The following is a 22,640-nucleotide window of genomic DNA, read 5'->3' as shown; positions in this document are numbered from 1 at the left end:
CCTTACACCCATGTGCACACAGGCAAGGCAGGTGGCTCCCTGCACCCATGTGCATATACGCAGTGCTAGTTAGAGCCAGGATCTCGAAGCCAAAAAGGATTAAGAGAATGAAGAGACGCGAAGTTGAGAAGATGTGTAGGAAGCGTAAGAGGCGTCCAGGGGTGGGCATGACCTAAGAACGAGGTATTCAGTAGCTGCAGAGATGGTTCAGTAATCATTGGCTGCCCTTCCAGAGGACCCTACAGCAGCTCACAACTACCTGTAACTCCAGCGCCAGGGGATTCTATCCTGACTTCCATGGGTACTGCATGCCTGAGCTGCACAGACATACATGCAGGTAAAACATGCATACATATAAAAGTAAAAAAAAAATAAGACTTTAATATACATTGTATTCATGAGCTAAGCATTAGCTAGCAAATCAAACTTTTTAAAAGAAAAGGAAAGAGAAAGCAACCGTCTCCGAGTTCCTCACTGAAGATGAGGGGCAGTCACTACAAGTACCTGCAGTGGTGCAGACTGAAGCCAAGACCGTGGTTTTTAGTAAGTCTGGGAAAGGGTGGGCTGCTTTCCCACCGAAATTGTGGACCAGATACTCTCCAGCCTTAAAATTGTTCGTGTGTTTGATCTTGAACCAAAGGAAAAACTACAAATTCCTCTGTTTGGAAGCCTTTCCGGAAGAGTTCAAGGAAACCATCATTATGGGCCCTCGAGGTCCTCACCAGCACCGTGAGAATCCAAGCTCTGTCAACGTTTTCTTTATAAATTCCCTGCTAGGGCTTGCTTACTCATCCTGTGTTATTCGGCTAAGCCGTCTGAAATGTCAGATCTTAAAGTGTGACTGGTACTAGTCCAAGAACTAAGGAAGAAAGCGGGTATCAGGTGACTCCGTGAAATGGCAGAGTGTTTGCTTTAAGCAACGTTTGAACAGAAAGTAGCTGCTTTTGACTCTTTTTTTTTTTCTTTCTTGCTTTGGACGAAGGTCTAGGGAGGGGTTGGGGTTGACCTGAAGGAATAGGTTGTTTCATCGCTTAACTAAAAGCAGAACCATTAAAAGTCACTATAGAATATAGAGTTGGACAAACTACGAGAAATCTCCCCACTTTCTGCGTCTGCTCAAAGGCCTGGAAACTCCTGAGGAGATTATTTTAAAGAACTCTGGCACTTTGTATTTAGTCTAAACCATAAAAACCCAGAGGAACAGCCACGTCTAACCCTATCCAGTACATTCCTGCTGCACGGAAGCGAGTAGAGACAGAAGAAAGAGAGCATGAGACCCTCTCAGAACTCACCAAATAATAAACTCAATTCCTTCTTCAGGGCTAACCCTGAGGATTGAGACTCTTGAATTTGCTTCTCTTATCCTTACAGTCTGCACCCCTAAAGTTGTCTACTCCCCATCTTACTCCTTAGAGATTGTGGGATGATATCACAGGTGAGGCAGGTACAAGATAGAAGGAGGCCTGTCATTGGACGAAAAGGAAGGATGGGCGGGAGAAAAGTTTGAAGGAAAAGGAGGAGACCGGAACGGAAAGGAGGAAGAGACAGGAGGGAGAGGGAGAGAAGCCGTGGCAGGACAATATGGAAGCTGACGTTAAGATTCCACACTGTACCTTTACAGGTTGTTATGAATGTTCTTAAGGGATGGATGTGTGCAGGGCTTTGTATGTTTAGGTGGGCAATTATATCTTATCAATTGGGCCAAAGGTTATTGTGCTGTGTGTTCTTTCATGTAGCGATTTAAGTGTAAGAAAGTGTTTGGTGGCTGGTCTGGGCCGCCACAGAGTTGGGATGTGTGTTTCTGGCATGGAAACCTGCCCTGGGAACTAGATAGGTAGAGAGATTGCTGCCAGGCTCAGAGAGAAGCCTTTGACAGTGTGATATGGGATGCAGCTGAGCGAGTGAGAGGCTTTGCTGACTGAGAATTAAGATATCTAGGAGATATCTTGGGGCACCGTGGTGCTGGACCTAGTGGGGATAAAAGACAGTGATACCTTTTTTTTATTTTTTTATCTTTTTACAACAACAAGAGATGACTTGATTTTAAGTGCAAAAACAAAGATGAAAAATTCATGTATCCTACAAAGGAAAGTGACCTGTGTTTATTTAACACAATTAATAGTAGGTCCTATAAGGCTCACATTGCTGTCATGAGAAGGATAAACAGCATGCGTGATATTAAATGACTAAATCAGAATTGAGATGCTAAACCAGGAAGATGTCATGATTGAGGTCAACCTGCGCTACATTGCAAACCTCGGGGGCAGGAGGGATAGGGGAAGAAATAAATTTAAAAATATAAAAAGAAACAACTTACTATAACAAATCTACACAACAATATAATGTGAACAATGTGAAGGGAAATAATGATAGAATAAATTGTTCATGACTACCTTCCTGCTGAGAATTGCATACATGTAATCTTTCCTGGCTTCTCATCCTAACGTGCCCAGTTAGATTTTTCACCTTGGTGCATCTAAAATTAAAAGGTATAATATGCATGAAGGTCTGAGCATAAATTCCCACTCATCTCTTATGATCTACAGACTTCCTGGATGCTTATGAGGACACAAAGCAATCTGGGTTTACTTTCTAGGAGCATGTGCCATTCCCTTCCAAGAGTTCGCCGCAAGTTTGCTTTAGATTTATTTTAAATTTTGATCAAGCATTCACTTAATGAGTAGTGTTTCATAAGCATATAAAGTATTCAATAAGCAAGTCAATGTGTAAGACTCTAATACTGATAGTTCCTCCCACTGTAAGAGTCTACACAATTACACAATTAGTACAACACAACATTACATAAAAATGATTCAGGGGGTTGGGGATTTAGCTCAGTGGTAGAGCGCTTGCCTAGGAAGCACAAGGCCCTGGGTTCGGTCCCCAGCTCCGAAAAAAAGAACCAGAAAAAAAAAATGATTCAGAAGCTAAGGCGTTCATGTGTTAGCATAATCTAAATATGGCTGACTTCTTCTTCTAAGCAGGAATTGTGCTAAAATCCTGAACTTAGGTTTACTGTAAGAAACCAGGAGTTCAGACACTCAACCAAAGTTGGTCCAAACCTCTCAGGTTGAAAATATAACAAAATGAGGTGTTTTTTTCCAAGATATGACATGTTTTCTTCCTGCTTTTACCTAAGATGGCAATGAAATAAGCACAATACTCTTGTGGCATGTCACAACTTCTACTTTTGGTTGGAAAACACCAACCGGTGACCATGAATATGACAAATCAAAAGAAAAAAATTGGAGTCCAGAGGCATTCTGAGCCAAGGAAGGGAGTTGATGGGAACAGAATTTCCTAACCTGACCACCGGTTAACCATAGCTTGGATGCCCAGTGGCCTCTGAGTCATTAACTCCTCGTTCCAAAATAACACAAGAACATTTTGGACTAGAAGATCACTTCTGAGTATATTATTAATAATATTTCCAGAAAAAAATAAGCAGACATCCTTGGTGTATAAAGTGACACTCATGTAAATTATGGATACAGGAGAATCCATAGTTGAGTAGAGTGCGCGTTTGCTGTCCAGATCGACTACAGCGTTTTTTCGCCATCTTCATTTAGAAACTGAGGACAAAAGTCAGAGCTAGCCTCTACATAGTTGATAACTCTTGACAGCAATTTGGAATCGTTAAGGGAAGGAAACACACTGAGTTTTCCAAAGCTTTTATAAATCGTGAACAGGAAGAGTGCTTCAAACTTTGTGGAAGGCTATTTAATGGTGCCTCCAACTTAATTTCTTAAAAGAAAGTCCTTAAAAATATTGTTTTCAACCAATAGTGGAACCCTAGTCCTCATACATACTAATCAAAGACTCTGGCTCTGATATTTGCTCGTCTTTTTAATTTCTGTTTTGTTTTGCTTTAATCTAAAGGTCTCCCTATATTGCCCTAAATAGCCCAGACTTGTGATCCTCCTGCCATAGGCACTCAAGGAACTGAAACTACAGGCACTGTGGTGGGTTGAATGAGAGTGTCCCCCATAGGATCGGCTCTTTGACTGCTTGGTCCCCAGTTGGCAACAACGCTTGGGAATGCTTAAGAGACATGACCTTGCTGGAGGAAGAATGTCACGGGGTATGCGTTTTGGGTTTCAAAAGCCACACACTATTCCATGTTTGTTCTCTTTGCTTCCTGCACATAGGTCTTGATGTGAACTCTCAGCTTGCTGTTCCAACAGCCATGCCCGTGGCCTCTGTTCCACCATTGTGGATTCAAAACCTCTCACACTGCCAGAGAGAGAGAGAGAGAGAGAGAGAGAGAGAGAGAGAGAGAGAGAGAGAGAGGAGAGAGAGGACCTGCACTGTAATAAAGTGAAAGGTGTCTTCAGTGCCACAGCTCAACCAACTGAACTTCCAATGTCTGAAAGGAAAAGGCCTAAGGAGTGTTCTGTTCCCACAAAAAATCATCCACGCTTCGAATGTGGCTTGAGGGGACAAGGGTTCATGCCAACGTAGCGTCAGAGTTTGGCAGTGTCCTCCAACTTTAGCAAAGGTGCAGGAGGGACTAAAGGAGTTGTGGAAACTTCTCCTGCGGTTTCTGAGATGTGCCACGACCAGGTGTGCATCAGGCTCCTTCTTGGAGGCCTTGAGAGGCTATTGAATGGCGTTGTGGAAATAAATCCTGCCTTGTGTTGGAAACCCCATATTTGGAGAATCCAGAGCTGTGGGATATCTGCCAAGGAATGCTGTATACAGGACGTGGAACCAACCCAGGAAAGAGATGTATGCTACAGGCAACAACTCTGGGAGGGGAAAGCCAGCTAAGTCCTTTTGACACTGGACATGGGACAGCAGGACTTGATGTTTGCACTGCTCGGCTCACTCCCGTTTTAGTCCAGTATTTTCTCACTCCCTTTTGGATTGATAATGTCTGTTCTGAACCACTATATATCGGAAGTATGTAACTTCACTTTTGATTTTACAGATGGCGATAGTTAAGAGATTGCCTTGAGTCTCCAAAGAGGCTTTGGACTTCCTGCTTTTAAACAGTGTCGAGAGCAAAAGACTGTGGGGACCTTCTAGAGTTGGAACACATGGAAATTGAACTACGATGTGGCCACTAGCCTGCAAGGCTGGGGAGTGTGGTGTGGTGCTCTAAATGTGAATGTTTCAGCACAGGCTTAGATGTCTGTATTCTTGGTCCCCAGCTGGCAGCTTGGGGACATTTAGGAGGTATGGCTTCACTGGAGGAAATTTATCACTAGAGGTGGGCTTTGAGATTTCAAAAGCCATACCCCATTCCTACTTTGTTCTCTCTGCTTCCTGCACATAGTTCAAGATGTGAGCTCTCAGCTTGTTGTTCCAGTAGCTATGCCTGCAGTCTCCACTCCATCATCATGGACTCTAATACTCTGGAACTGGGTTGCCAAACACACTTTTTCTAGAAGTTTCCTTGGTCATGGCATTTTATTATAGCAATTGAAAAGTAGCAGTTATAGGAACACACCATGGAGTATGGGAAAAACTTCTTAACTGTTGAGTTCAAACCACTAATATTCTAGGACACTGCTAATAGTTTTGTGAGATCTCTACAGGATTGATTTCTGCACATTAAATTCAGAAAGAAAACTCGGGAACTGGTGCTCATTTTCTATTTGACTGCATTATGAATGGATAACAGATTACAAAATCCTACAAGTCACTAATGACACATATAAGAATGTCCTCTTCTATAACCTAGATGTATCACTTGCCCCGTTAGCATTTTGTCTAAGTTCCGCACCACAGTTACCTGGCAACAGCCAGGTATGCTTGACTCACTATAAAAGGGGCTGCTTGCCCCCTCCTCCCTCTCTCTCTCTCTCTCTCTCTCTCTCTCTCTCTCTCTCTCTCTCTCTCTCTTGCTTTCTTCCTTCTGTTCTATCCCTTTGCTCCTGTTCCTCCTCTCTCCCCATTCCCCTCCCCTCTCTTTCCATATGCTCATGGCCCCACATCTACTCCTCTTCTCTCTCTCTCTCTCTCTCTCTCTCTCTCTCTCTCTCTCTCTCTCTCTCTCAATTCCTCTCCCCATGTTCCCATGCCCTGACAAACTGTATTCTATACTAAACTGTCCTGTAGCTGGCACTCAAGGGGAAGGGATGCCTTAGCATAAGCCTACAGAGACACCCCCTCCCCCCACACCAGACTGCACACAACTGTCCCTTTATACAAAAATAGCAAAGATAATGCACATGCTGATATCTAAAAACTAGAAAGCAGGGTAGGCAAAGGAAGCGAATGGTTGGGGTTTGTATCAAGCAAGCCTTAATAGTTTAATACATAGAACTACGCTCAGTCCAGTCTGCGACTGGTTCTAGCTCTCCCAGTGACAACAAGAGTCCTTGAATGGTCAAGTCTCTTAAATAAGTTGTCACCACAGACATACTTTAAATCACCACTGCATTACTCACAATACCTAATAAGAAGTGAAGGTTGTGACAAACAGTTTTAGTACTATGCAGGGAATAATGATTGCTTTTTTCAAGTCTGAACATATTCAGTAAAGACACTGTTTGTTTGTTTGTTTGTTTGTTTGTTTGTTGTCAGGCGGTTTAGGGTCTTTTTTATCAGACATGATAAAAAATTATTATTATTAGTCATAGAAGTCCTAGTCTAACATTTTGCTTCCCCTTACCTACTGAAGGGTCAGCCTGGGGTCATCTTCTTCCTGGAATCGGCTGAGACCATCTTAGAAGCTGTGGTGGTTTGAATATGCTTGGTCCAGGGAGTGGCACTATTAGAAGTGTGGCCTTGTTGGAGGAAGTGTCCCTGTGGGGGTGGTCGATAAGATCCTCCTCCAAACCATGTAGGAACCAGTCTACTACTAGCAGTGTTCAGATGAAGATGTAGAAATCTCAGTTCCTCCTGCACCTTGCCTGCCTGGATGCTGCCATGTTCCTGCCTTGACGAATAAACTGACCCTCTGAACCTGTAAGCCAGGCCAATTAAATGTTGTCCTATATAAGAGTTGCCTTGGTCATGGTGTCTGTTCCCAGGAGTAAAACCCTAAGACAGAAGTCACTGTCACCCACAGTTCAGTCTGTCACCATTGGGTACAGCAGGTGGATAATATAGGTAAAATATGAAGTTGAAACCCTCACTAGAGAAAAGTAACGGCACCCTAAGTGCAGACAGATTTTCCCTTCAGTGTTTTCTACCACTATTGGTTGAGTTGGGCTGCAGCACCCATGGAGACAGAAGGCCAGCTGTGTTACTTGGTGAGATGAAGAGTGGAAAGGAACAGAATGCTGGTGTAAGACAGGACTACGGCATGATCTTTGTGTCACTCATCCCCTGGCCCATCCCTTTGTGGATGTATGCAAGCCAAGGAGCCAGCAAAATCCACTGATGGTCTTCCTGGAAGCCAAGAAGCCTGTTGGTTGGTACAGTTAGCAAAAAGATTAGGAGTGTGTGTCACTCAGAATTGGCTCACAACCTAGGTTCCATCAGGATTGTGATATTTGTATTTCTAGGACAATAGAGAATCATCAGGATCCCAAACAGAACAATTGTGAAAGAACCTTGACCTTCATAGGGAGTAATGCTAGAATGTGTTCGGATGGGCAGAGTAAATAAGGACCTGCCTTCCAGGGTAGGGTAAGTTGTTCTGGTGTGTTCTTCCCCAGCAACCTCCTTTTTGCCACAGCTCTTACTCTGGGCTTACACATTAATACTCTGTATGAATGTTACTTGTGCATTGTACTCAGGGAACTGAGGAGTGCTTCATATGAAAACGTGAATCAAGCACAAATACATTTCTTACAATTTGTTTTTATGAGTAGCTTCAATTTTTAGTTAAAGGATCTGAAGGAGGAGGAAGAGGAAGAGGAAGAGGAAGAGGAAGAGGAAGAAGAAGAAGAAGAAGAAGAAGAAGAAGAAGAAGAAGAAGAAGAAGAAGACCAAGAAGACCAAGAAGAAGGAGGAGGAGGAGGAGGAGGAGGAGGAGGAGGAGGAGGAGGAGGAGGAGGAGAAGAAGAAGAAGAAGAAGAAGAAGAAGAAGAAGAAGAAGAAGAAGAAGAAGAAGAAGAAGAGGAAGAGGAAGAGGAAGAGGAAGAGGAAGAGGAAGGAGAAGGAGAAGGAGAAGGAGAAGGAGAAGGAGAAGGAGAAGAGAAGGAGAAGGAGAAGAAGAAGAAAAAGAACAAGAACAAGAAGAAGAAGAACAAGAAGAAGAAGAACAAGAACAAGAACAAGAAGAACAAGAACAAGAAGAACAAGAACAAGAAGAACAAGAACAAGAAGAACGGGGTTGGGGATTTAGCTCAGTGGTAGAGCACTTGCCTAGGAAGCGCAAGGCCCTGGGTTCGGTCCCCAGCTCCGAAAAAAAAAAAAAAAAAAAAAGAACCAAAAAAAAAAAAAAAAAAAAAAAAGAACAAGAAGAACAAGAACAAGAACAAGAAGGAGAACAAGAACAAGAAGGAGAACAAGAAGGAGAACAAGAAGGAGAACAAGGAGAACAAGAACAAGAAGAACAAGAACAAGAAGAAGAAGAAGAACAAGAACAAGAACAAGAAGGAGAACAAGAAGAACAAGAACAAGAAGAAGAACAAGAACAAGAACAAGAAGGAGAACAAGAAGAACAAGAACAAGAAGAAGAACAAGAACAAGAACAAGAAGAACGAAGAAGAAGAACAAGAAGAACCAAGAAGAGGAAGAAGAAGAAGAAGAAGAAGAAGAAGAAGAAGAAGAAGAAGAAGAAGAAGAAGAAGAACAACAACAACAACAACAACAACAACAACAACAACAACAACAACAACAACAACAACAACAACAACTATGGCTGTTGTTTGATGATAACCAAGCTTTCTTCCTGGAGCTAGGCTGCTGGCAGACTGAAAGAGGCATGTGGCATGCTGTGGTGAACATTCAGTGGGTGGGAAGGCCTGGGGTAGCACTTCTGAACTTGAAGCTCACAATCTATGGCTACATGTTTGTCAGGCCTTGAACATATGGCGACAAAAACTGTTGGACTTTTTGGTGAAAATTTGCCTACTGAGGTAATCCTTGGACAGGATTCAAATTACTCAGAAGAGAAATAAGTGCACAAAGATCCAAATAAGTACACAGAGGGTTCTCCAAATTCATCAATTACACAACAATGAGCCCCTTAGAAGGAGTTATTTCCCACAGACAAACCATGTGGTTTTTTTTTTTTCATCTTTATTTCCAGAGTCCAGGCACAGTGCCTGGTGCATGGTAGGCGTTCTATAAACACTCATTGAACTGGGCTGAAACGCACTGCTTCATGTCCCCTGCAGTGGTCCCTTTCACCAGGTCAACAGCCGCACTTAACCTTGGCTGCTTGGTTACACGGAAAGAGCATCTCCAATCCCCACCCCCACCCCGACCACTGACCTGATCCACTCCCCTAATTCTTGTTCTATTGCACACTCACCTTCTCTGCCCCACACTAGCTGTAGTTAACACTTGCTCACTGATATAAACAATACAGACCATAGACAATAAAGTCCAGAGAGGAAAGGACTGTGGCCTTTTGTTTTCCAGTCATGCCGTAAATATTATTTTTGTTGGCTTTCAGTAAATATTTGTTAAAATACTGAGGCAGGAACCCATAATTTTCATGGTTTCCTCTCATGCTAATAATATTCAGAAGGCTTTAAATAATATGAAATAAATTATCCTTCAAATACTCACATAATAATGGGAACTAGAAAAGCAAAAATGTTTTATAAGGCAAACCATGCAGCCAGGAAACACACACACACAGGCACACACATGCACCATACATATAAACAGACACACACTCACAAACACATACATAAGCATATACAGAAACACATACACACATACACATACTCACATACAAACACATAAACACACAAACACACACACAGACACAATCAGACATACAGACATACTCAGACACAAACAAATACACTTGGACACACACTCAGACACACATACCATATACACACATACTACAGACATACACACACACACATTCACACATACAAACACATAAATCTACCACACACATACACACACCACACAAACAGACACACACTCACACACACACTCACACACACAATACACACACATACACACACACATACACACACACACACACACACACACACACACTCATTGTAGACAGAAGTTACTCCTTGTCCTGGAGAGCACAGCAGGAATGGGAATGCCTGTGGAGACCTGCACTCATTTGTAGGCATTCAAACATTTTCTTTAAAAAGAACAGACAGCCCGTCAAGTTTAACCTGAAGGAATTGTTTTTTGTTGTTGCTTTTTCTTTTTACATAGATTAAAAAATGCAAATACCATCAACTTTCTTATCCTTCGCCCAATCATTCAGTCATATGTAGACAGTGCCTCTCCTTTCTGCTCCCTGAAGTTTCAGAAGGAGGGAAGAAAGACCCCTGTTCTGATCTGAGCTGCAGTGCTGAGGAGTAAGGAACATGGTGTATAATGAGGCTCTCTTCTGGTTACAGAGAAAGACCAGAAACTGAGAGTGGTCACATTTAATCTAATACAGGAACATTTATAGCAAGCCAGAATACAGTATCCAGTTATTCCAGTCAACAACTTAATAAGTAGAATTCCAGGAGAATGATTAAGACCAGCAGGGAGATCCAAGACGGTGATTGCTCCCATTCCCTGGGCCTTGTTTATGAAGTAACCACCTTGTTATGGAGCAGACACAGCACAAAACAATGCAAGAGAGCCAGGCACAGCCCCTGCTGTCAACAGTACACAAACAGGGATCCCCAGTCCAGCCCTTCACCCCTCTCAGCCTATAATGGAAACACCAGCCATGGGGAGGGCAATAGAGACCACTCACTTTGCCCCAAAGAGAATCACTACCCTTCGTAACCAGGATCCTTGGGGACTATGCTCTCTGCCAAGTTAGGTATCAATAAATAAGAACAAATTAATAACCACTCCACTGATATGAAGAGGAGAGCTCGCTTTCCTTCTTTTTTCTTTCTTTCTTCTTTATTTATTACTCATTTTATTCATTCACATTTCAAATGATATTCCCCTTCCTGGTTTCCTCTCCACAAACCCCCATCCCATCCTCTCTCCCCTTTGCCTCTATGAGGTGGTCCTCTACCCACTTACATACTCACCACTCTAGCATCCCCCTATGCTAGGGCATCAAGCCTCCATGGGACCAATGACCTTCCCTACCATTAATGATTACTAAGGCCATGCTAATCTACATATGTATATGGAGCCATGGATCCTCCATGTATACTCTTTGGCTGATGGTTTAGAACCTGAGAATTCTGGATGGTCCGGTCCACCAACCTATCTCAAAATTTTTAACCCAGAATTGTTCCTGTTTAAAGAAATGAAGGGACAAAAGAATGGAGCAGAGACTGAAGAAAAGGCCATCTAGAGACCGCCCCACCTAGGAATCCATCCCATCTGCAGACACCAAACCCCCACACTATTGCTGATGTCAAGAAGCACTTGCTGCCAGGAGCCTGGTATGGCTGTCCCTGAGAGGCTCTGCCAGCACCTGACTAATACAGATGCAGATACACACAGCCAAGCAACCACTGGACTGAAGCAGTTAGTGCCTCCTTCTGAAAGCCTTCAGTCCCTTTATGAGCAGCGCTGAGCAACCTGGGAGCCAGGTTCAACCAAGTTATCCAAGAGTCTCCTATGAATTGTCTACATATCACTTCCTGACTGCTTTGGCTAATTATCTTACCTGGTTTCCACAGACAGTGGTTCCTTGTGATGTCAGAATCATTCTGCCAAAAATGTGAACTATGCCTTTAATTCCAGGACTTGGGGGGTTGGGGGGAGCAACAGACCTCTTTTGAGTTCAAGGTCAACCTAATCTCCATAGAGAGTTCTACTTCAGCAAGGGCTGCGCAGTGAAACCCTGTCTCAAATAACAAAAAAGCTCAAGATGTTGTAGAGATGTTACCTATGGCCATGGTTCTCAACCTTCCTAACATCTCGAGTTTACCCCAGAGCTTACTTTCTATACCTAAGACCCAGACACAGAGAATGGTGCCGCCCATGGTGGGCTATGTCTTCCTGCCCAATCAAATAATAGATAATCCCCGACAGGCACATCCATAGCAGGCACAAACCTGCTCTAGACAAGTCTTCACTTAGACTTTCTTCCCTAGTGATTCTAGACCGTTTCAGTTTAATATTTAAAACTAACCATTCCACATTTGTAAGTAGGTCTGCCATATTTCTAACTTTTCCTTCAGACCCCCACGAGGCTATAACCATGGCGTGTTCTTTCATCCCTAAACATCAGGGTGGGCCTCCAGTTAATGTATAAGAATTCCACGAAATTTCAATTTCAATTTAAATCTATACAAAGATTTGTGATGGCTGGCAAAAAAGTCACCATGCTTCAAATTACAAACATACTGGACTTTTAAAATCTGATTTCTGCTTAATTTTCCAGCATTGGAAAAGCTCGTGGACTTTTAAGACAGCAGGAGGGCAGGAAAGCGAGCGTCAGCCAATCGAAAAGCAGAAAGGAGAAAAAGAAAAGTGCAGTGAGCAGAGATCTGCCCCTGAGCCAAACAGCTTTGAAATGAAAACCAGAACTAGAGCAGACAAGGAACTAAAACATGGACCATCAGTGCTTTAAACGTCTGCACTGTTTCCTTCAGGAAGAGAACTTGATCCAGGCTGTTCTTTTCTCCAGAATCCTGTTCTCGGTTCTCTCTTCAGAAATCACCAAGTTTAGGCAAAGATAGATTTTAAGAAAAACATATTTCCCATTGCATTTAAAGTTAAACAAACAAACAAACAAGCTCGACACCATGCAGATTCCCTTGAAAACACAAATGTTTCGAACCAATGCAGGAATTTAAATGGTCTGTGCCTGTTTGTCGGGGTATCAAGTATCTAGAAAGATGTGACTCACCATGAGAAGTAGGGGCCTTCTTTCCAGAGAACTGTGGATTTCTAGGTCATTTGGTATACCATGTGCCTATGGTGCGTGATACTTTTCTTTTTCATTCTGCTTCTGCATTTTTTTGACCTGTCTTATAGATCAAAACCTCTGTATTCTGGTGAACACAACTACATGTTCAAGATGTCCGAGATCTTTAATGTTAATCTAGCTCAATTCTAGAATATTTATTTGATCGTTTCCATGCTCTGTCCCTTATTCACTCTGTCTTTTTATGCTAGTCATAGACATGATTGAGCCTTTATCTAAAAACCGTAATATCTAGGTCATCTGTGGGTTTATTGTCTCTTTCAATCCAGGATTCTAGTCATTTCTTCCTGTTTTATATCATAAGAAAGTTGTAAATTTAACACTAAATAATATGGATAGAAAGTTATGAGGCAATGAATAATATCTTCTTCAAAGAAATGGGGGTTGTTTTCTTCTGACAGTCAGAAAATAAGTACTTGTGACAACTTCAATTGCCACTTCCCTAGGACGTGGTCCCTATACCTAGAACTTGCAAACATGGTCTGCACTGCCAGCCCGAGGTTACGGACCAGTGCTCTCCCCCTCCACAGTACTGAAAGTCCTATGCCCTTCCCCAACACCACACGGCTGCAAAAACCTCAGATCAGCCTTTCGACGATCCAGATAACATTCTGTGTCTGTGCTGGATTTCTTGAGGTTTCTTGACCTAAGAAATCTGCCTACGTGCATAGCCTCATGCTAATAAAAGTGAGGAGGTGTGGGTGAAAGCTAGAGTGTCAAAGGCTAGAGTGCAGTGCCTTATTAGGACAGACACAGGATGCAATCGGAAGACGAGAACTGCAACACGCATTGCTCAGCAACTGCTTCATCCACTTTCCGTCTGGATCTCTGTCTTTGCACAAGGCACGTCCTTCCTAGGAAGCCAGTTTCCTCACACAGGCAAGAAGAGCAGAATCCCCACTTCAGAGCCCTAGCTACAACTCTGGGGTGGCGAGTACGAGAATATACCCACACGAACATAATTCCACCTCTAACAACAAAAATATCAGGAAGCAACAATCACTGGGTTACAAACCAGCACTCTCAAGCCTGGCTTTTAAACATCCCACTAGGGATCCGAACCCGGGTCCTCATGCTCGGGCAGCCAGCACTTTACCCTTGAGCCCAGCCCTGTTCCTTTCTTTCACACCTTGCTCCACACCCCATCCACTCGTCTTCCTTCTACCACCCGAAACCCAAGTTCACAGTGTTACTTTCAAAATCAGAGAGAAAGCTCTTGACGACATGCTGTTAAATACTTTTAAGTTCTTTTGTGAGACGTGCAAGTTCAACTTTGTGTTTTCTTAATTATTATTTTAAAATAAGATCTAAACATCAGCGTACAAATCAAATGAGTGCACAGCAAAAGGGAAAAGAGACATCAACACCAGTGAATTTCCAGTTTGCTTTGCTCTCAGTTTGGTGTCCCCCATGTCCTTGGGTGTTTGTTTTGTGTCCACTGAACAGGGACTCTGTTTTGTTTAACCCTTTTGTCTTCTGGTTCGATTCTTGGTTCTCTCACTTCTTTGGTGACAGCAACCAAAGGACCTTCCAACACTGCATAGTTACAAGGTTCGCTCTTATAATACGCTCAACGAAGGAATTCCTCTGATTTTGTGTCTGTGTAAACACATCAGAAAAAAAGACAAGCTACTGAAGCCTGGACTGTGTGGTGCATTACAAACAGGAAGGGAGACAGTGTCTTGAAAACAAGGTGGAGAAGGAGAGCCAGCCCTAGAAAATTGTCCTCTGACAGCCATATGGACACCTTGGTTTTCATGCACAGCCCCAACTGCTGCTGCTGGTGATGATGATGATGATGATGATGATGATGATGATGACGACGACGACGACGACAACGATGACGATGACGACGACGACGACAACAACATGATGGTGACGATGATGGTGATGATAGTGATGATGATGATGGTAATGATAGTGATGATGGTGATGGTGGTGGTGATGATGATGATGACACATTCTTTTTTTTTTTTAATTATAAAAGCAAGCTACTTACCTAAATAATTCTACTAGCACTAAGAGCAGTGTGGCTGTCTTTACTTACATATAACTTGTATTATCGTTATCTGGGGTGAGAGAAACTAGATCTGATGTAGGTGGCTTTAATCTAAAGTAAGTCACAGTTCCATGTGTTAGAGGAAAGAGGTTTTATATCCAAGATAAATTCAGTGTATGCCAATTCATACTACCATTCAGAGCACATGGTGGGGATGTGGAGAAATTCCAGACAGCCCCCAGCTGTGCCTAAGGGGTTCCGGGAACTAAAAATACCGCATGATATCTCCTAAACCAAGCCCCACTGCTCTGAGTCACTAGTCTGTCTCCTATCTCAGCTTTACATTCAACCCTCTTTCAAACAGCATTCCAGGGCTGAGCTGACGACATTGCTGCTGGGCTGAGATGACATCACTGCTGCTGTCCCACTAGGACGTGTCAGTTGCCTCCCCTTGTTTCACAATTACTATGCTATGTAACCTTATATGTGTGTTTGGTGTATTCTGAAAAGTTTTGGAGGAGACTGAAAATTCATAACCAAATAAGTAAGACATTGCTATATCTTCCACTCTACTTGTTATGAACAACACACGGAGGCCTCTGTGTGTGTGTGTGTGTGTGTGTGTGTGTGTGTGTGTGTGTGTGTGTGGTGTGTCTGTTTCTGTGCATACATTTCTCTGTGTGCATGTGTGTGTCTGTATGTTTCTGTGTATGTATGTATGTGCATGTATATGTATTGCCTGCCTCTGTGTGTGTTGTATGTGTGTAATACATGCATGTTAATGTGTGGATGCATGCTGCCTGTGTACATGCAAAGACCAGAACAAAACAAACACCCCATGTCTTCTGTAGCCTGCTTTAAACTGTAAGACACAGTCTCTCACTATACTGAAAGCCTATCCTTTGGACAGATCAGGTCATGCAGTCATGCCTGGGTGTAGGGGACCTGATCTCAGATCCTTCTTCTCACAGAGCAAGTCTCTTACTCACTGAACCAGTCCTTTAGACCTGTGTTTTCAAAACAACTTATTTTTTTTAACAAATTCGTATTTATCTCAATTTCAAACATTGGGATGTATTACTTAATTTGTTCTGAGAAATCAGAAAATGCTTTGTCAGCTGAGTAAATCATCAGCTTGCTATTATTTTAAACTCTCAATGAGCACTGTGCCCTCATTAACATGAAGGTTTTAATTTGATTTTTAAGCTTAGGTCTCTACTGTATAAATAATAAGGTAAGAACTTCTATGGGTTTGAAGAAAGGGACGTGTACATTATTAACTGGTAATTTCTTCCAAGTAAACTAAAACATCCAAAAACGTGATTTTGGTATATAATCAAAAAAAAAAACACACAATCTACTATGACAACAATTGTTCCCGAGCTTAGGCTTTCTGTTTTATACTCTTCTGACACTGTAATTTACTATAAATGACAATAAATCTCTTGTGACAAGGTGCTATATCTTGTTGTTTGCTTGACGAACTGTGTGCTCCTTCACACACTGGTTTATCAGAAACACTAAGTAGGTATTTAAATTTTCAGAAAAAAAAATTGTGCTTTGTTCATCTTGACATACATATGCCCTGACAAATGCAAAGAGATCACCATGTTGTCACCACTTTATACAAAGTGTCATGGTGTCTGGGAAACTGATGGATTGGGTGTATGTAGAGGTCTAGAAAGATCCCCAGTGTCCATGCTCACCTGTTGTGGGATGTTTGCTCCACACCCCCGACCCTGTGTCTGTGAAAGGGAAGTAGAGCCTTGTGAAGTTGGGTGAAAGGCTCACACTGAACCTTTGCAGCCACTCCTGCGTGGGTCACCTAAGAGTGTCGGCCACTGCAAGCAGAATAGCTCTAAAGTTCTGAGTTAAGAAAGGTTTCCAATTGGGGAACTTCTGAATTTAGAATATTTCCCTTTCTCTTTTTATGTGCACAGCAGACATGTTGCCTCCCAGCAATCTTGGAGAGCATCATTAATAACCTTGTGCATGAACTGCTCTTGTGGTATGGAATTTTGCACTTGTTCCTACCATGCCAGTGTTTCAAGATTTCAGGTTTGACAGTACGCTGAACTTGTAATTTTTCAGATCAGAGATGCTCAGCCTGCATCTTCAGACAAAAGAAAACTCCTGTAGGTTGCAGGGAGGCCAATGTTTTGGACATACCCATCTTCCTCCAGAAGCAGTGGTCAAAGGGAAACATGAGTGTCTATCCTACACGGGGACGCCAGCCACCAGGGCTGCTGGAAAAGTTGTGGGATGTCTGGAAAGACTGGTGGTCAGAAGGCTCTCAGGAGGCTATGCACTGAGACTCACCCACCTTGTATACTGTGAAGCGAGTGGTTTCACGTTTGCGCTGAGTGATCTCCAAGGTCCCTGCGGTCCGCTGTCTTCAGACACAGTGCACATTGCAACGGGTCCTGCAAAACAAAACACTCAATAGGAAGCAAAGATCTGCCATTGAAAATAAGTACTCATGCAGTAGAAGCAGCTTAAAATGCTAACGTGCACTCTGACTGAGATTTTTCAGGGTGTTTTTACATTTTCAGTTTTTACTTTCTTTAGCATCACCTCTTGTCTCCAAGCTGTTAGAATTTCTGGTGATTTTTTCCCCCCACTTAATTTTCTGAGCACACTGCCTATTGTCCTATTCAAAGCCAACTGCCTGACAGCATCATTATTGACAGTGCATTGGCTCTAGCGATGCCCAGAACACGCTCATCAAGTGACATCAATACTCACAGAGGTTCTTCTAGGGCTAGCGGGGAGCAGCTCAGTTCTGCCCTTGTTGGGTTCCCAGTAGTGAGGTGTAAAGGCCAATGCCATTTGGCTATAGAAAAGCTGTGAGAAGATCAGTCTGAAAGCCACAGAAAGAAGTGCCTGGGAGCTGAAGAATGGATGAGGGTGACCAGCAAAACCAGCAGCATAGATGGGAGGGAGGTTTCAGTAGAAATCGCCATGAGGTGGATGGTCTTCACATTAGGGCACTAGTGGATGCACTTTTTTTTGAGAGAAAGAATGAACAGAGGAATCTGTGGGACACTGAGGACTTGATGAATTATGCTTTGCTCTTCTAGACAGACCATCATATCATTCTAGACATATCATCTGGCAAATACAGTCACCTCAGTACATTCTCATCACGTTAGAAAAGGTACCAGAGAGTACACACACACACACACACACACACACACACACACACACACACACACAGATATGCATACATAAGACGGTTGTAGAACACAAAATATCCTACCTAAATGAATTAGAAATGAAAGCAATAGATTGGACATATGAATAGAAGGTACAATAAAAGCAGGATTTGATTTCTAGCCCCAGCTATCCCAAGTCCTTCTTCATCCTTCCCAAGAGTTTCCATCGCTAAGGTCTGGAAGGCCTGCTCTGCTTTCCATCGCTAAGGTCTGGAAGGCCTGCTCTGCTTTCCATCGCTAAGGTCTGGAAGGCCTGCTCTGCTTTCCATCCCTAAGGTCTGGAAGGCCTGCTCTGCTTTCCATCCCTAAGGTCTGGAAGGCCTGCTCTGCTTTCCATCGCTAAGGTCTGGAAGGCCTGCTCTACTTTCCATTCTTAAGGTCTGGAAGGCCTGCTCTGCTTTCCATTCTTAAGGTCTGGAAGGCCTGCTCTGCTTTCCATTCTTAAGGTCTGGAATGCTTTCTGTGCTTCCCTCTTTCTCTTCTGGTAGCATCCATGAGGGAACCCAGGCCAGCCAATTGTATGTTGGTCACTTCCCCTTCCTCTCTCACCAGGTACCACACGCTTACAACCCCCACACTCACAGACCATTTAGCAGGGGGCTCGTAGGCCCTGGGCACATAGCCGCATCATAATCCACGCATGGGAACACTCATGACCATGTTCAGGCTCATGACCCATTCTACCACCCTGGTGCTTCATAGCTTTCAGCATTCTATGTCTCCCAACTCGTACAACTGTGAATGTCACTGGTTTATTCTCAGAACACATTCCTGTCATCTGCAAACACATCAGAGTCCTCTTGGAAGTGAGGACCAGGTTACCTGATCAGATTCCACCATTTCTTTACACGACCTTAGAAATAAACTGCACGGAACATTGTGAATTATCTTTATTATTCAGAGGTACACAAGAATAAGTTTTTAGCTTTCCATTTGGTGCTTTGGAATGGGATTAGCAATCTGAGGAGAATTTCCCACTGAAACATTCTTACACCTAAAGTTTGACGACTAATTTTTAAAAGTCCCATCAGCCCTGTCAGGCAGTCGGCAGCTTTCCTTAAACATGCACTAGTGATATTATCCACTTTAGACCTACTCACTTTAGTAAGTGGTGGCTTGAGTTATGTAAGCGCTGTATTCTCTAGTGTTCGGGGAAGCACAAACATACCAGGTATGAACACGAAGTCCCCCAGGTGATTTATTTAATGCAACCAATAAACACGAAATACTTACCTCCAGACTGATATGCAGTATGGTAAGGCACTATAGTTCCTAAGATATTTAAGTATGTGTTCTTAGCTAAATATAGAATATTTGTAGAATAATGTAAGGTTCAAGGTGGTTCCCAAACTTTATATAAGGAATGCAATGAGTGGTAGATTTGTTTATACCCAATGCTAGGTGAGAAGTTATTCATAACTTCTCAGAAATCAGCTTCCAAGAAATACCTTAAATTATTTTTAAAAACTTTTTCAAAGGGCAATGATTTCCCAGGAAGCTCCCCTGTGGTCTTTCATATTTTGAAACTGAAGAAATTTCTCTACCTGTGATCCCCTCCAAATCTTCAGAATTTTCCAAAAGGTTTTGACTTATAACCCATCTTCTATATATCCCACTCTGTTTAAAAAAAAATAAAAGGCTGTGAGGTCATGTTTTATCCTAATGCTGTATAGGAATTTTTTAAATGCTACAAGTATTATATCAGAATATCATAAAATATCGATGTGCATGTAAATAGTACACATTGGTAAATTCTGGATCTGACAGAATGGTTTGTAATGCAAAATTAGACAACAGTTTTTACAAATGAAAGAATATGGGAAAACAAACATACACAGAAACACACACTGACGCATGCACACACAGACATGGACACAGGCACACACACACACACACACACACACACACACAGTGGAGAACTGTCTAGCTACTAAGAGCAACTAGATTCTGTCATTTGGAAGAAAATGGACAATAAAGATGATCATATTAAGCTAAATAAACCAGACTCATACAAATAATGTGATATTTCTCTCACATGTAAAATCTAGACGACTCATGGTGACTGCTTAGAAAGAGGAAGGGACTACTAAGAAAGAAAGAAGCAGTAATATTTTTTGGTTTTTGGTGCTGGGGCTTGATCCTGGGATTTTTATGCATGCTAGATGTCTTAGTTACTTTATTGTTGTGATAAGATACCATGAGTAAGGTAACCTACAAAAGAGTTTGTAGGGACCTTGTGGCTTCAGAGAGTGAATCCATGACCATTACCACAGGGAGCAAGGCACCAGGCAAGTAGGAATGGTGCTGGGGCAATAGCTGACCCCTTACATCCTGATACAACAATAATAAGACAGAGAGATGAGAGAAAAACTGGGAATGGTATAGGGCTTTAACGCGTCTGTTCCAGCAAGACCACATCCCATAATCCTTCTCAAACAGTTCCACCAAACTGGGAACCAAGCATTTAAGTCTATTAGCCTATGGGGGTCATTCTCATCCAAACTACCATATAGTATTCTCATCCATCCCCAGCCAATGGAGAAGCATTAAAAATGATAAGGTAAAAGTCTATTACACATACAGTCACACCATCATAATGAAGCCCATAAGTCTGTAAAATGAGCAAGGATTAGTAAAAATAACTAAAAGTATATGTGTGTGTTATGTGTGTAGATAGATAAATAGGCAGATCTATGCAAGACATTCTTTCTGCACTGCTAAGAACGCAGATGAACTAAAGAGTAGAGTTTCTGTTCAATCCAGAGAGCAGAGAACCATCAACAATACAGCAGTTGAAGAATACAGCTAAGGATGAAAGATTATGAGCTACCGATATCAAAGATCAGCAGAAGGAAATGAGTAAGCAAAGGAACCAAAGGAAAGGTCAGAGATGGTGAAAGCTGGATTCAAATACCATCACAATAAGATCAAGTCATCACAGATCTGAAAGGACTATGAAGGGGTTGGCCATGGAGAGGTGGTTTGGTGGCAATTTGCAGTATGACAATGTAAACACAATTATTCAAGGATAGTAAATATAAGGTCTCTCTGAGTACGTGTGTGTGTGTGTGTGCATGCGCATGCACGCGCCATTGTGGTGTACAGATTTTAACAGTATCTAAATCAGTGTTTCTTAACCTGTGAGTTTTTTTTTGGGGGGGGGGAGGGTCTCATGTCAGATATTTACATTACTATTCATAACATTAGCAAAATTACAGTTATGAAGGAGCCACAAGAATAATTTTATGGTTGAGTGTCACCACAATGTGAGGAACTGTATTGAAGGGTCGCAGCATTGGGAAGGTTGAAACCCACTTGTCTAAGGAATGTGAAGACGAAAGAGAAGACAGTTTTGTTGGAGGCGTTCTCTTTTACGTGAGAGGGTATTCCTATGTCCATGGGTCAAGAAACCGTGTCTAACTGAGAGAGATGATTTAAGAAGCAGAAGAAAGAGGGAACAAGAATCATTTCACAGGAGACGGGAGGCTGTCAGATCCAAAGTACAAGACGTCTGCTTGAACTCTGTCCGCATCAACAGAAAATTCTCCAAAGCATTCAGTATGGTAATTACTAGATATATATGTGGCCACTGGACGTTCATAGAGTAACGGAGAGAGGGAACTTTTCATTTTGACTCCTTAATGTGTATTTATTTATTCAGCAAGAGGCTTCCGGGAGAAGTCCTGCCCTGGAAGAATTGGGATGTAGATCTGCCTGCCCTTGCCCCTTCCCCCACCCCTGCTTCTCCCACTGCCTCTGCCCCTCCCCTGCCTCTCCCCTATCCCTCCTCTGCCCCTCCCACTGCCTCTGTTCCTCCCACTGCCCCCCCATACCCCTGCCCCTCCCACTGCCTCTCCACCTGCCCCAACACCTACCCCTGCCCCTACAGTGCTATGTTTAAACAGGTATGCCACTATGGCCAGCTGAGTGAACTGTTCCCACCTCCTGGTCTCATACAGGAGGGAACACTAAAACATGAGGATGGCTTGAAAAACAAAATCTTGGGAGGCTAAATGCCAAAGTGGATAATAATAGATTGCTAATGAAAACTATTGAGGCTTAGAGAAGGTACAAAAACCGTGCGCTCAAGAGAAAAGGAAGAAGGGAGAGATCAAAGTCTCAATTGAGTGCAAGAACAGACCGAAAGGGTAAATGAGCAGGGCCAGTGGGAGAGCATGGGCAACGTACACTAAGGGGAATCGAGCAGTTCTGACTGGATTAGCGGGAGCTGGCAACAGGAACCTAGAAGTGAATTTAAATGGCTGGCTGTTCTTGTGGTTACCTGGCAAGGGAAGACAGTGGGTGGCTGAAGTCTGGATGTGAGAAATTGAACCAGCAAGAGAGATTGATCTGATACTGCTGTGCTTACAGACGCTGGGAAATCTCCAGATACTCTAGCTTCTTGCTGGAGACATGGTGACAGCTTGAAGGCCTGAAATCCAGAAAGCCACGGTGCAACTCCCAGATTGCACATGAAGGCTTGCAA

At 42.8% G+C, this 22,640-nt stretch overlaps 1 long non-coding RNA gene across 2 annotated transcripts in view; it reads right to left on the bottom strand.

Annotated features, from left to right (window-relative positions):
* The window catches only part of LOC102553457 (uncharacterized), a 127,289-nt gene extending 105,407 nt beyond the window's left edge, over positions 1–21,882 (bottom strand). For both annotated transcript variants that reach the window (XR_010062810.1, XR_010062811.1), the window contains exon 1: positions 17,263–21,882. This is a non-coding gene — a long non-coding RNA (uncharacterized LOC102553457). The remainder of the gene's footprint in view (positions 1–17,262) is intronic.
* Positions 21,883–22,640: the final 758 nt, after the last annotated feature.

The sequence above is a fragment of the Rattus norvegicus genome, chromosome 1 (genome assembly GCF_036323735.1).
Source record: "Rattus norvegicus strain BN/NHsdMcwi chromosome 1, GRCr8, whole genome shotgun sequence".
NCBI classification, from domain to species: Eukaryota; Metazoa; Chordata; class Mammalia; order Rodentia; family Muridae; genus Rattus; species Rattus norvegicus.
The sequence above is the reverse complement of the archived record's forward strand: the minus strand, read 5'-3'. Positions and strand labels throughout refer to the sequence as shown.